Source organism: Cupressus sempervirens, chromosome 6, assembly GCF_028749045.1.
Source record: "Cupressus sempervirens isolate cs-2001-9-10 chromosome 6, ASM2874904v1, whole genome shotgun sequence".
Lineage (NCBI taxonomy): Eukaryota > Viridiplantae > Streptophyta > Pinopsida > Cupressales > Cupressaceae > Cupressus > Cupressus sempervirens.
In genome coordinates this window covers 151,541,199-151,554,894 of record NC_143123.1, presented here as the reverse complement: position 1 = coordinate 151,554,894, position 13,696 = coordinate 151,541,199, and positions in this window count along the sequence as shown.

Here is a 13,696-nt window from a genome sequence, read left to right as displayed (position 1 = left end):
CATTTGGTATCATTATCTATAAGCATCTTCATCTCACCAATTAGTCCTTTAGAAAAGTGTTAAAATTCTCTAAACCATTTTGGCCTTCAATAGAAGTATTGCTAGATCTCTTTGATAAAATATTCTACTTTACTAACATAGGAAAAGTTGTTGACAACTCCAAAAGCTAGATTCATTCAATGGGCCATGTAGTGAATGGGAATAATATAGGGTGCACAATGACTTGTGATCTTTATACAAAGACCACCTTTGTTACCTTGCATAACTAAATCTCCATCCTTTCCAACACACACCAAATGTTTGGAAATCTCTATGTTATCCATACCTCCATCTTCAATAAGTACTACTCAACAATTCATATAAATTTTCCTTTATTTCACTATCCTTCATTTTAGTAATAGCTAGTAGATAAGTTAGATGGACAAAATTGTTTACAAAATAAACATGCATGCATATGTAGGAAGTATTATCTATTTTTGTAACTTTGTCTAGAGACAATGCAAATTTTATTGTTTTACTTTTGAATTCATATCTTCTTTTTCAACATCTACAAGATAGTTTTCCCATCCATCATTTACTAACCAATGATTGTTGGGATAGCTTTAAACTTTTTAAAAATGTAGTAAACCATACATTGAATGGTATTCTATCATAAGATACCCTATACTAAAAATATTCTATATCCATTGCTTTCCCAAGAAAAGATTCAATAGAACCTTTAGCTTTAGAATGCTTCTCATGTAATTTCTCCTATAACTTGTATAGTTTGGAATTATTGACATGCAAACAACTTTCCTCCATTTTCCAAGTCACCATATATTTTTCAAATCCATCTATGGTTTCCTTTTGGTAAACTTTACTAACATGTTTTTCTATGATTTCAAGTTTAAGTTGCAACTTCTCTGATATCTCTATGCAAATCTAACATTTTCATTCTACAAGAGGTTTACCATCAATGGGATTGGCACTGTTTCAATGAATCAAAACTTTTTCACCCATTCTAATTGAAACTTCCTTTTCGACATATCCCAATGAGCTCAATCTTTTTATATTCAAATTTTATCTTCCCCTTCAATACCATAACATCATTTTTTGCATTCTCGCCCAAGACCATAATTGTTAATCTCATGTCAAGATATATTGTCAATTAGTGTCAAAATAATTAGTCATAATGAAAGATAGTAGTAACTGAGTTACCAATCTACAATGTTAACCAAGCTCATAAAGGAACCAAGATATCAATGTTAACCTTGTAGAAAGTAAGTAGTTTCAACTGAGTTGATAGCTCCCACCGAGTTGCAATGTCAATCGAGTTGACAATATCCATCAAGCTCCAGTGTGAACCAAGTTGAGAAGAGTATTTTGTTCTAATATAATGATCAATCTGGAAGAGTAGTGTAAACCAATTCAATAGTGTCTATCGAGTGATCAGTATGAACTGAGCATCCATTATTAACTAAGTGCCAGAGTTAGCCAAGGTGATAGTGCTACTTGAGTATCTTCAGCATCACTCAAGTAAGCCATTGGACCCAAGTATCCAAAAAATGAGATTTAAGAATTGTAATTGAAGAACATTAGCGAATATGAAAGAGCGGATTATTTAAAGGCTACAAGCATTCGAAGGAAAGGAAGAGACTCATCTTTAATAGTTAGGTTATCAATTTACTTCAAAGGATCTTCATCAGTAATCAAAGTTGCACTTTAGAGATCAATCCACCGATTCATCCTAATAGGTGCATTAGTCCCAAATCCTTTAACTGGGTGGACCTAATAGTCCTTTGTAGAAACTCCTAATAGAGTACATACTTGATTGTATTGTATAAATTCTTTCACAAGGTGGACCTCATAGTCTTTATTAATCTTAACTGAGTAAGATCACTAGAAGTGATCATTTGTAAGCCTTAAAAGGCCAACTTTATTACTATAGTAGTGAAGTATTGTGGGTGTCATCCCTACCCCAATTTTATCTTCTACTTGGAGGGTTTATGGGTTACCAAATATTGTGTTATGGTGTTGTTATGTTACTTCTTTATATTTCTTTCATGCAAGTAGATTAGACAACTTTAAAAAGTGGGGTAGAAGAAGTTTAACTGGTTCCTAATTCAACACCCCCCCCCCCCAAGTCACCTAGCTTGCATTACATTTCCAACAATATCATATAGTATCGATAGAATGTGCCCTACTATTCTAAAGAGCACCATTTCTCAGAAAGGGCGATGTGGAACTAAACTATAGTTGTTTTGATTCACCTAATTGCCTTAAAATAGTAGAGCAATTTAATTCAAGTAGACAAATTCACATTGATGTATCCCCTGCACAATGAATGATCTAGTTGATTCATCAGTTGAAGAACCACCATTAGTAGCACTCCATTGGTATTAGAGCAAGGTTCTCTTATCAAAATTTTAGCAGCTTTAGAGAAAGATTAGAGGCAACAAACGTATACAAGCTAGACAAAGCCATTGAAAATGAAAATTTGGATCTACATGTGGCCATGGAACAAATCAAGAAACTAAAGGATCAACTCTCTCAATCCCTGAAAAGAAGAAAAGAATTAGCAGAAAAGATGAATGACAATCTATACATAGAAGAAAGATTTTAAGATATTTGCAAAGACATAATTTCAGATGAAGCAGATGTGGCTATAGAAGATCTACTTGGAAGAAACCTTATTCTACAAGAAGAAGTCAGAAAATTAAAAAGAGAACAAGAGATTCATTCATTAAAGATATATGAAGTCATAGAATAGAAGAACCAAGCTGAAAATGACAAAAATGTGGCAAAAAAAAATAGAGCATTACTCAACACAAGGATAGAAGAAAAGGACAATGAAATTTGCCAACTTTCACTACATCAGGAAAATATGAAAAATCAGCTAAATAGTACAAATCAAGAAGTCATCAATCAAAGATATTTAAATGAATGATCTTAGAGCATAAAGAGAAACCAATGAAAGAATGATGAGATCACAAAAAAGCATGGATCAGTTAGTTGAACTATCTCAACACAGACACAAAGAAGGATTGGACTACACTAAACAAAAAGATTCATCACATCAAGGAGCTCAAAATGATAAAAGAAACACATCAATTCATTGTGGAAAGACAAGACATACATCAACGAAATTTTGGAGCAATCAAAAGTCAAAATTTAATGGTAAATGTTACAATTGTAACAAACCTAGACATAAAGCAAGTGAATGCACAAAGAAACCCAAGTTTGAAAGAAAATGTTTTACATGGAACAAACAAGGTCATAAATCTTCAGAGTACAAAACCAAGAATTGGAATCCTACTGAACAACTTGCTAAAGAAATCTTTGGTCAGGACTACAACACTTGGTATAGATGTTATCTATGTGGAGAGTTTGGACACATAGGAGCTGATTGCATGAAAACTCACCTTAGAAAGAGAAATCCTAGCAAAATTTGTTGTGTATGCAAAGATCTACATGAATAGAGGTAAAGTTGAAGATGAAAAGAAATCAAAGGCTAACAAGACTAGGACTCAAATTAAGCAATAATGGGTGAGGAAATCTCCTAAGCATTTAAGTGAAAAAAGTGAGGTTATTGACACCCAAGACAATGGATTGGGTAATTCAATTATCTCTACTTGAACAGGAAAGGAGACCACTGGAGCTATGATCAAATTCATATTCTAGATCAATTCCAGCTATCCAAGCATGAAAGTTCAAATCAGCATATCAGATGCACTTAAACAAAAAAAAGTCATAAACATGACCAAATTGTTAGTTCTAACTATATCACTCCTTAGGCCTAACCAAGTTGTTAGACCTAACCAAGTTACCTCTTAAACCTAACTAAGCCTAGATAGACTAGACCGAGTCACTGACTCAATCAAGCATCATGTACCTACCTAGGTACGGAGCATTAATGGAGCCCTAAAATTGAAAATTGATAATAGGAAGAAATTGATGTTTCATTTTTCATTGTGAATTCAGAGTTTTCAATAAGCACAACATTCCTTGAGCCCCCAAAGTGATTTAGATAAAATTTGTTGAAGGAAAATCTCAGGTGACATCACCATCTTCAAATCCTCCATCAATCGAGTAGTATGGCAGCATCTTCCAATGCAAAGGTTAAAAAGGGTTCAAAAATGTGGGTAATGAGTTTAGACTATATTTCTCCAAAATTCAAGCTATATCCACCAATTTCTGAGGAGAACGATCCACAAGGAGCACATTCATCAATTCCTCCTAAGGTACTTCTTATTCACTATGTCAAATCATTTTATCTTTTTCTTATCCAAGAATTATGGAATTTTGAGCTAGATCAGGCATGTACAACATTATGTGAAAATGATGTGTTGAAGCCAAAACACAAGCATCTAAAGGTCAAGGTTTTAACCCACATCATCCACATACCAAGAAATTTTTGAATAAAATAAATCAAGCTTATACTAAGAAAATTTCATGACATGTCATTCTAGTTGGAGGAGACCTATCCTCTCACAAAGAAGATGATTCACAAGATAACAGGGTATCCTATGTTAGAGAAGTCAATGGCTACCAAAAACTTAGGATGGGAAGAATTGGCAATGCTAACCCTAGTTGAATGGGATGGAAGAGGTATGAAGTCAAATAATGTGTCTAACATGGAGATCAAGTTTGGAATCAATGTCATTACAAACAAAATCTACAATTCAAGCCATCTGAACAACGTGCCATGTGAAGTTGTAGACTTGGCATACAAGTCATGAAGAAGAACCAAGTATGGAAGAAGAAGAATCAAGTATGGAAGAAGAGAAAGGATGAATAGAAGAAGGTAGATAATAGGAGGAAAAGAATCAAGAAGACATGAAGAAGAGGAAGAATGGAAATGAGAGACTAAAAAGACATGGAAGATGAAGAAGAAAGAAGACCAAGAGTCATTTTGGAAAATTTGATACCATTTGAGATCATTTGAATGTTGAGCAACATGTAATAGCACTTGTAATCAACATGAAAGAAAAGGTACTAGTTGATAGGATAACCCTAAGAAACGTTGGTACCAAACTAGGATAGTAAAAGCACTAACTTGTCCAAAAGAGATGTGATAAAATAGAATTTTGCAATAGGCATAAATCAACACTACCACAGAGGTGCTCACAACTTTAGGTGAATACCCTAGCACATATGGACCAGGAGGATGATTGACCCAAATTTTAATTAATTAAAATTGAATTTTGATGAAAGTGAATGGACAAGAGATTACTAAGACTCTCCAAGTGTAATATCAAAGGATCCAAGTGTATATCTTTCTCAATAAGGACAATTTCTATCTTACCAACTCCAAACAAGGTCTCTTGTGAAATCAATGACTACTAATTCAAGAGGTCAAAGCACAATAACCCATGGTGCAAAAAGGCTTTTAACAATGACAAAAGTAGCCTAATCCAAATAGGACCAACCTAGGAAGACTAGGAATAATGGGATAACAAAGTTATTCGATCGTAAAGTCTCAACTCAAGAACTCAGATTTTGTTCATTTTAAATATCCAACTAGATGTATCAATAGATTCTTTATCATAAACCAAGCATGCAAGATAGAAAATAGGGATTTCAAGCAAACAGTCTTCAAACAATGAACAAGGGGCAAAGCAACCTTGCACATGAGCAATCAAGTGACTTAGTTTATGCTAATCTCTAAGAGAGCTAATTGTGTATGTTCTCAAAAAGTTTCACAATCATTGCATAGATCCCTAGAAAATAAAAGTTGGCCTCTCTAAGGTTTTTAGTAATGGTTTGACTCTGCAACTTTTATGATTCACAGGGGTGACCTCCAATCTCGGCGCACCGAGGTTTTGACACAGTCTGAGAACTTAATCTTCAAGAGCTGCTAGGGAGATCTGACAACCCACAATGAACCATACCCCATGGAGATTTCTTCCATGAGGACATTTATATAGCGATTGTTGCAGCCATGGCAGAAGTGGCTATTACCGCTTGAGGTTCCGTCTGCAGTTTGCCCTGTATAGGGATTGTCTGCTATGGTTAACCCTCTCTAAAGGTGACCGACTCACAATAGTGGACCACAAGGGGACTTAGCTTTTAGATCCAAGGTTTTGACACCTTTTCACTTTTAGCCCAATCAAAGCAACCAGATTAATCCGACACACTAACTAAGATTATCTCAAGATCTATGAAATCAACCCCTAGTGATCTATCAACCTCTCCGGAGAAAGGATGCCTCAATCACCAAGTTGAAGATCCATCTATCTAAGAGATTCTCAAAGTATCCTCCCCACCTACAAGGAATCCGTCTTTGAGAGGGGTTTCACTAGGAACTCACTCCCTCAAGATCCACGAATAGTATTCATGGGGCCTAATTACTATGTGTGTACAGATGTTCATTTCCCAAAAGAAAATCTATCCAAGAATAATCAAAAAGCACAAGGTGGTACACTTAACGCTTTAACTAATGTAAGGTGAGTCCAAAGATGTGGAACACTTAACCCCTCACACAAGCCAAAACGAGTCCACAACTTAAAGATTAGTGAGTTCTAGAAAGCACAAGAGGGTTGCCAAGTGGAGCACTTAACGCTTCTATCCTGTAGACCCATCCCCTTTAATGTGGCGTTGATCTTGCAACCACGGGGTGGAATGAGGGGTCGGCGGATTCAGCGAGTCCAATAACCCAATATAGCTATCTAAATCTATCACTAATAATCAAGCTTGCTAAATAAAAATCAATGGAGATTACAACCTAGTATCAATTATGCATGTGTTTGAAAAATAAAAGCATAAGCAAAACACACAAGCTAGACACATGAGAGGTTCATTTTAAAGTTCCAAATCAAAGTGTTATCAGGCAAAGAAGAATACCTGAAGTCCTCGCAACGCGCTTAGTAGATCTTACCTATTTTTAACAACTTTAGCACTTTTTTCCAATGAAATCATAACTTGCTGCTATGCTATTCCAAAAAAAATCAGAAAACATAGAAAAACCCAAACAGTGAGCAGTTAACAGAAAAAAATCAGAAAAACACGAAAATCCCTGCAAAAAAAAAAAAATACGAATAACCTAGTCAACATGATTAGACCTTTTTTTTTTGCTATGATTTTGAATCCAAAAATAGAAATGAAAAGAAGAGACCCCTGCTAAAAATTAAAGAGCTTTCCAAAAATGTAAGAAATTCAAAAAAATTTCTTCATTTGTGCCCTAGGGACCCAATTTTTCAAAATAGGCCAGATTCATCAAATCAAGTTTTTGATCTTTAATACGGCCTCAAAATTCAAAACACAAAGAAAGAACCCCCATTAGAATTCAAAAAGCTTTCTGAAAATGTAAATTTTTTCAAAAAATACGCTGATTTGCGATCAGAAATGACTTTTTATGAAAAATAGAGAAAAATTCATAACTCGCGCAAATCATGTCAAAATGATCTAAAAATCGAATTGGGACATGTTGGACACATAAGTAACTCACAAAAAAAATTGCAGAACTAAACTCTAAGTGGTTTAAAAGATATGATTGAATCTTTAAACCAACTAGATTTTTTGCCTGCAAACCAATCTATATATGGGTTGGCCTTAAAACCAAAGTGAAAAATTTACAAGAGCACTTGATTAGATCCAATATGCTGCTGTAAAAAACCAGAGATGAAAAATAAAATTAAATGGAGCTAGAAACTTGATTCAAGCCCCACGGTGGGCGCCAAAAATGTGTGCTAAAATGTTGTCACACTTCTATGAATCATTACATGTAAGAAAACTCAAGAATGAGCCCTCACAAATAGATCCATAGCTCTCTACTCATAGAGTGCAAGGGTTTGCAATGGAGGCCCTCAGTTTGACCTATTTTTGTGCCCATGCAAGTACACCATGAGATGAGAGATTCAAAAAGGAAAAGCAAGAATGCTAGTCTCCATGATCTTCAAATATGCATGAAAATAAGATCTAATCTATGAAAGAAAAATCTAATCTATAAATGCAAGATTTAAGCTAAAATCCCATGATGGGTGCAAGAGAGAAAAAGACAAGAAAATAGAAGTTCTCCACAAAAAGCTTTTGTATTCAAACTCCTTCAAAAATTGGTCTTCAAACCTGCAGCATAACGATAGCATAATCACGGGTCTGTAACATGAGGAGAGGGCTCTCCCTTATAAAGAAAATTATGGAGGTGAGAGGCTTCTCACAACCAATATGGGATAATAGAGCTTGATCCATGTGAGACAAAATTCCACCAATGAGAAAAGAGGAGTGGTTGAGGAGAAAGTGGAAAGATAAATCCCACTTAGATCACTTTTTTTAAGTGTAGAGAAATTAAATAAAAAGAATTTATTTTATTTCCTTTTTTCATCAAAAGAGATATTTAAGTGGGATTTTTATTTAATTAAAAGGAAGCAAGTTCTTTTTAATTAAATAGAAGATATTTAATTAAATTAAAACAGAGGTTTTTCTCTTAATTAATTAAATGTGGATGAACTGTTTAATTAAAAAAGAGGTTTTCTTTTAATTAAATGGGGATTTTATTTTATTTAATTAAAAGAGAAGATTTTCTTTTAATTAAATAAGACTTGGAATAAAATGATCAATCTTAGAAATGAAATAAATCAAATTTGATCAAGGAAATTGATTTGAATTGATTTAATAAAATATCACAAACCATTGATTCAAAAAATTTGATAAATTGATAAATTGAATAATGGGGGCCCATAGTCTAGGCAACCATTTTTGGGTGCATACACCTATCCTTTGACCTTGTCGAGCTTCAATGTGCCCAACTGAGCAAGAACACAAAGAGTATTCAAGCTTATAAGAACCATTCATGTAATTTCAATTCACTCTTAGTCTATTTATTCTTTTATGTACATAAATTCTTTCCTTCAAAATGAAATGTTGTTTGGAGAAAGGACACTCAAGTACTGTATCAAATTAATGAATTCATAATTGAGATGGGTGAGAACTTTGAAAGCACCATGGATGCATACTTTGATAACTTCAAGGAAACAATGTAGAGTAGGCTTAGGATCCCTAAGTAGTTGGTAGATGATTATGAGTAGAATATATACTTCTTGATTGACTATGACAAAATTCATATACACGCAATAAAACCTAAGATTGCATGGGTAAAACCTCTGGCATATGAGGTAAATATTGATGATACAAGAGACATTATTGAGGCTCTCATCAATGTACCTATGGACCCTAAGGCTATATATTTTGCAACATATAAGGAAAAAAAGACAAGAATCTCACTTGAGATTTAGATTCCTCAAATTCTAGAAAGAGAGGAAAGAAGAGGCTGGAAAAAATAGAAAAGAAACTTGCAAAATCATATTCACTTCTCAAACTCACTAAAGGAAAGGGTGATGATATAGAAGAAGAAGATGAAAGGAAAGATGAAGTAGAACAAGAGGTAGAGGAATCTCCAAAGAAGAAGGTGAAGACCCCATCAAAACCTCCACCAAAAAGAACAACAAGGTTTAGTCCTCTATTTACTACCACCAAGATAAGGAGGAAAAGAAAGAAACTGAAGCTTGATGATGAAGATGATGAAGATGATGAATAAAATACTCCTATCATCTCACTCAAAAGGCCACCACCTACCTTTGAACAAAGATTGAAGACACTAAAAGAAGGTAGTGGGATGGAAAATTGAAGATACAATGGTTGAGAAGATGGTAAAGTGGAAATATGAACAAACTTAAAGTGAAAGATCTTGAAGCCCTATTGAAGCCTATCTCTCACCATTGGGTCAATGCAGTAAAAATAGAAAAAGAAATCAAAGAGAAGGCTTTGAGAACAATAATGCTAAATCTCTCTAGCAAAGAAATCAAGGAGGCAATATATAATCATGAAAGTAGACATACTCCTAGATTTAAAGCTTTCCATTTTTTTTCCAATAAGACAGAAGATGTTGTCCATTCCACAACAACTATGTGTAAAATAATTTTTGATATCAAAGAAGAAGAAGATCTTCCAGAGATTTAGACAATTGAGGACCCTAATGCTAAGAAGATTATTGCAGAGGTTATGGCATCACTTCCTACCACTCCACCTAAGGTAGCACCTGAGCAACAATCTGTTGAGTTGAACATAGTTCAAACAAGCAGTGAAATAAAGACTATCACACCTTCACCAACCCCTCTCCTAGAGGTAACCAAGCTACAATGGTAGAAGGCCTTAGTTGACAAAGGTAAAGAAAGCATTCCTTATTTAGTAGTCAAGAGAAAAGACAAAGAGAAGACTATTGATGACATAGATCTAGATGAGAAGATTGTGATACCAAACTGGGACCAATCCAATCTATCTAATAAAAAAATGGATATTCTAGGAGAGTTGTGGATGAAAATAGCCAATCAAAAGATGCTAAGGGCTAAAAGAGATAGAAGCAAAGTTTTGGACGACATCAAAGAAATATGTGTGGATGCTCTATCTATAGAGATAAATGATAAAGCCCCTATCATTGATCAATTAATTGATATATTGTTCATATGTTTAATGAGGACACTGATGGGCAAGACAAACTTCTTATGAAAGATGAAATGAAGTTTGAGAATAAAGTGCTAGCATAGAAGATAGAAATTGATCAAGTAGAACTATCTACTTTAATTTCTAGATTAGAAATTAGTATAAAAAATGTTGTATCTTTATTTGTAAAGTTAAATGATTCCACTAATTTTACCAAGGCAATAAAATAGAAACTAGTCAAAATTGACATGGACTTGAAGGATATTGTAAATCAATTGGCACTCAATCTAAGCTCCAATTCCATTCATTTTGCAAAAACCATATTTTTGATAGATCTTCAAGGATGACTGGTAAGGGAAGAGGCTAGAATAAGAGCAATATTGATTAATATACAAATTAAGATACTTCCCCACATGGACACCATGTAGAACAGAATGGATCATGCAAGGAAAATGGTCAAAGACACAAATCTATCAGTTGTAGATCACATGCTTGAGTTATCAGCATAGCTTCAAATTGATCTACACATGTTGAAGGTGCTACAAGATAATTGGGACAAGACTTTGTCTATAATTTTGAAGGTGTACACCATGATTTTATTTCTCATTTTGGTATAACCTTGTAAATTTTTGCCATATGTAACAAAAACAGGGGGGAAAGTATAGAAGGAGAAAAGTACAGTATACAAGGGGGAAACTATATAAAGGAAGTATATGTACATACTTATATATATGACTTCTAGGTGATATTAATTATAGTAAGAAAGATATGTAATAAGCAGAAAAATCAAAAACAAAGTTTTCAATTCAAACTTAATTATAGAGTCAGCAATGCAAACCAAGCTACAAAAAAGAGCATACAAAGGGGGGAATTTGACTGAAGAAATTTTGGTTTCAGATCTTATGCATGATAAGTTTTTTTTCACTAATGCCAAAGGGGGGGATTGTTAATCTCATGTCAGATATATTGCCAATTAGTGTCAAAGCACTTAGTCATAATGAAACACAATAGTAACTGAGTTACCTGTCTAAAGTGTTAACCAAGGTCATAAAGAAACCAAGCCATCAATGTTAACCTTGTAGAAAGTAAGTAGTATCAACCAAGTTGATAGTATCCATCGAGCTCTAATGAAAATCAAGTTGAGCAGAGTATTTTTGTTCCAATATAATGATCAAGTTGGCAGTTCAGTGTGAACCGAGTCACCAGTGTCTACCAAGTGATCAGTATGAGCTAAGCATCCAGTATCAACCTAGTGCCATAGTTAGCCAAGGTGACAATGTTTCCCAAGTATCTTCAACATAGCTCGAGTAAGACAATGGACCTAAGTTACAACACAAAGCTGACTTAGTAAATGTTTTTGGAATTGTTTATGTTTTAGCTGACCTATGAAGGAATTATTTGGATGGATATTTTTAAATCTAAAAATGAGATGTAAGAATTGTATTTGAGGAACATTAGCGAATATGGAAGAGCAAATTGTTTGAAGGCTACAATCATTCCAAGGAAAGGAGCTAACTTATCAATCACAGTCAGGTGATCAATTTACTTGAAAGGGTCTTCATCAACAATCAAAGTTGCACATTAGAGATCAATCCAATGATTTATCCTAACAAGTGCATCAATTCCAAATCCTTTAACTGGGTGGACCTAATAGTCCTTTCCAGAAACTCTTAACAGAGTACATACTTGGTTGTATTGAATAAATCCTTTCACAAGGTGGACCTAATAGTCCCTATTACTCTTAACTAAGTAAGATCACCTGAAGTGATCATTTTAAACTTTAACAAACCAGATTTATTACCATGGTAGTGAAGCATTGTGGGTGTCATCCCCACCCTAGTTTTACCTTCTACTTGGAGGGTTTCTGAGTTACCAAATATTGTGCCATGGTGTTGTTACTTTACTGCTTTATGTTTCTTGCATGCAAGTAGATTAGAAAACTTAACAAAGTGGGTTAAGTAGAAGAAGTTTAAGTGGTTCTAGATTCATTCCCCCCTCACCTCAGTCACCTAGCTTGTATTTCATTTCCAATACATTATATCATTTTGTGACTCCCTACTCTAGGAAATTACCACAATGTCATCTTCGGGTACATCATAATTTGATATATTAGGTTCACTGACTTCCTCAAAATTTTCTCCAACTTGTAATGAATTCCTTCTTCAATATGCACTGAAGGTTGTGAATCTTGTAAATGAACTTCAAATTGTGATGATGAGCTTGCATTACTTTTACTACTATTTCAAAAACCAAAGTAAAGATAAGGTGACTTTCAAATTAAAGATTTTAAACCATTGAAGATTTTTTCCTAATAAGATAAGTGTCTTGTGAATGTTCATGTATAGGATGATCTTATCATTTATTAAATATATTGTGTAAGTATAATCTAATGAAGAATTTTTCATTCTATATGTCTATTGATCACATTGTGATTATGTTCATATGCCAAGCATTTACAATGAGTCCATAAGAATTGATAGACATCAAATTTTTTATTTAAAAATGTGAAAATATATACTAATTCCAAAATTAACTTAATGAGAAAGATGTAGCATTTAAGTTCAAACCTTGTTCATAACTATTAAGAAAGAAGTAAGCTTGGGATACATCTTTAATCAAACCTACAACATTGGAAAATTAAGAAAAACTAAAGTTTATTATTTATTTAATTTCCTTTTAAAAATTGATACATTACATATAGGCATAATACATATTGTATGCATCATAAAATGCTCACCTAGACTATGGGCTCCCATTCTTCACTTTCTCAATTTCCTGAATCAATGCATCGCAATATTTCATTGAATCAATTCAAATCATTTTCCTTGGTCAAATTGCAAATAATTTAATTATTTTAATATTTCTTAAGGTTCGATCATTTCATCAATAATTTTATTTAATTAAAAGAAAACATCTATTTTAAATAAATAAAATTATCTTATTTAATTAAAAGAAAATATCTCTTTTAATTAAATAATTTTATCTTATTTAATTAAAATCTTTCTTTTTATTAAATAATCTTATCTTATTTAATGAAAAGAAAACATCCTTTTAAATAAATAAAATAATCTTATTTAATTAAAATAAAATCTCTCTTTTAATTAAATAGTTTTATCTTATTTAATTAAAATCTCTCTTTTTATTAAATAATCTTATCTTATTTAATTAAAAGAAAAGTCATCTTTTATTAAATAAATAAATCCTCACTTAAAGCTCTCATTTTGGTGAAAAATGAAATAAATCAAATAAAAATTTATAAAGATTCCTTTTTTTTTGCACATAT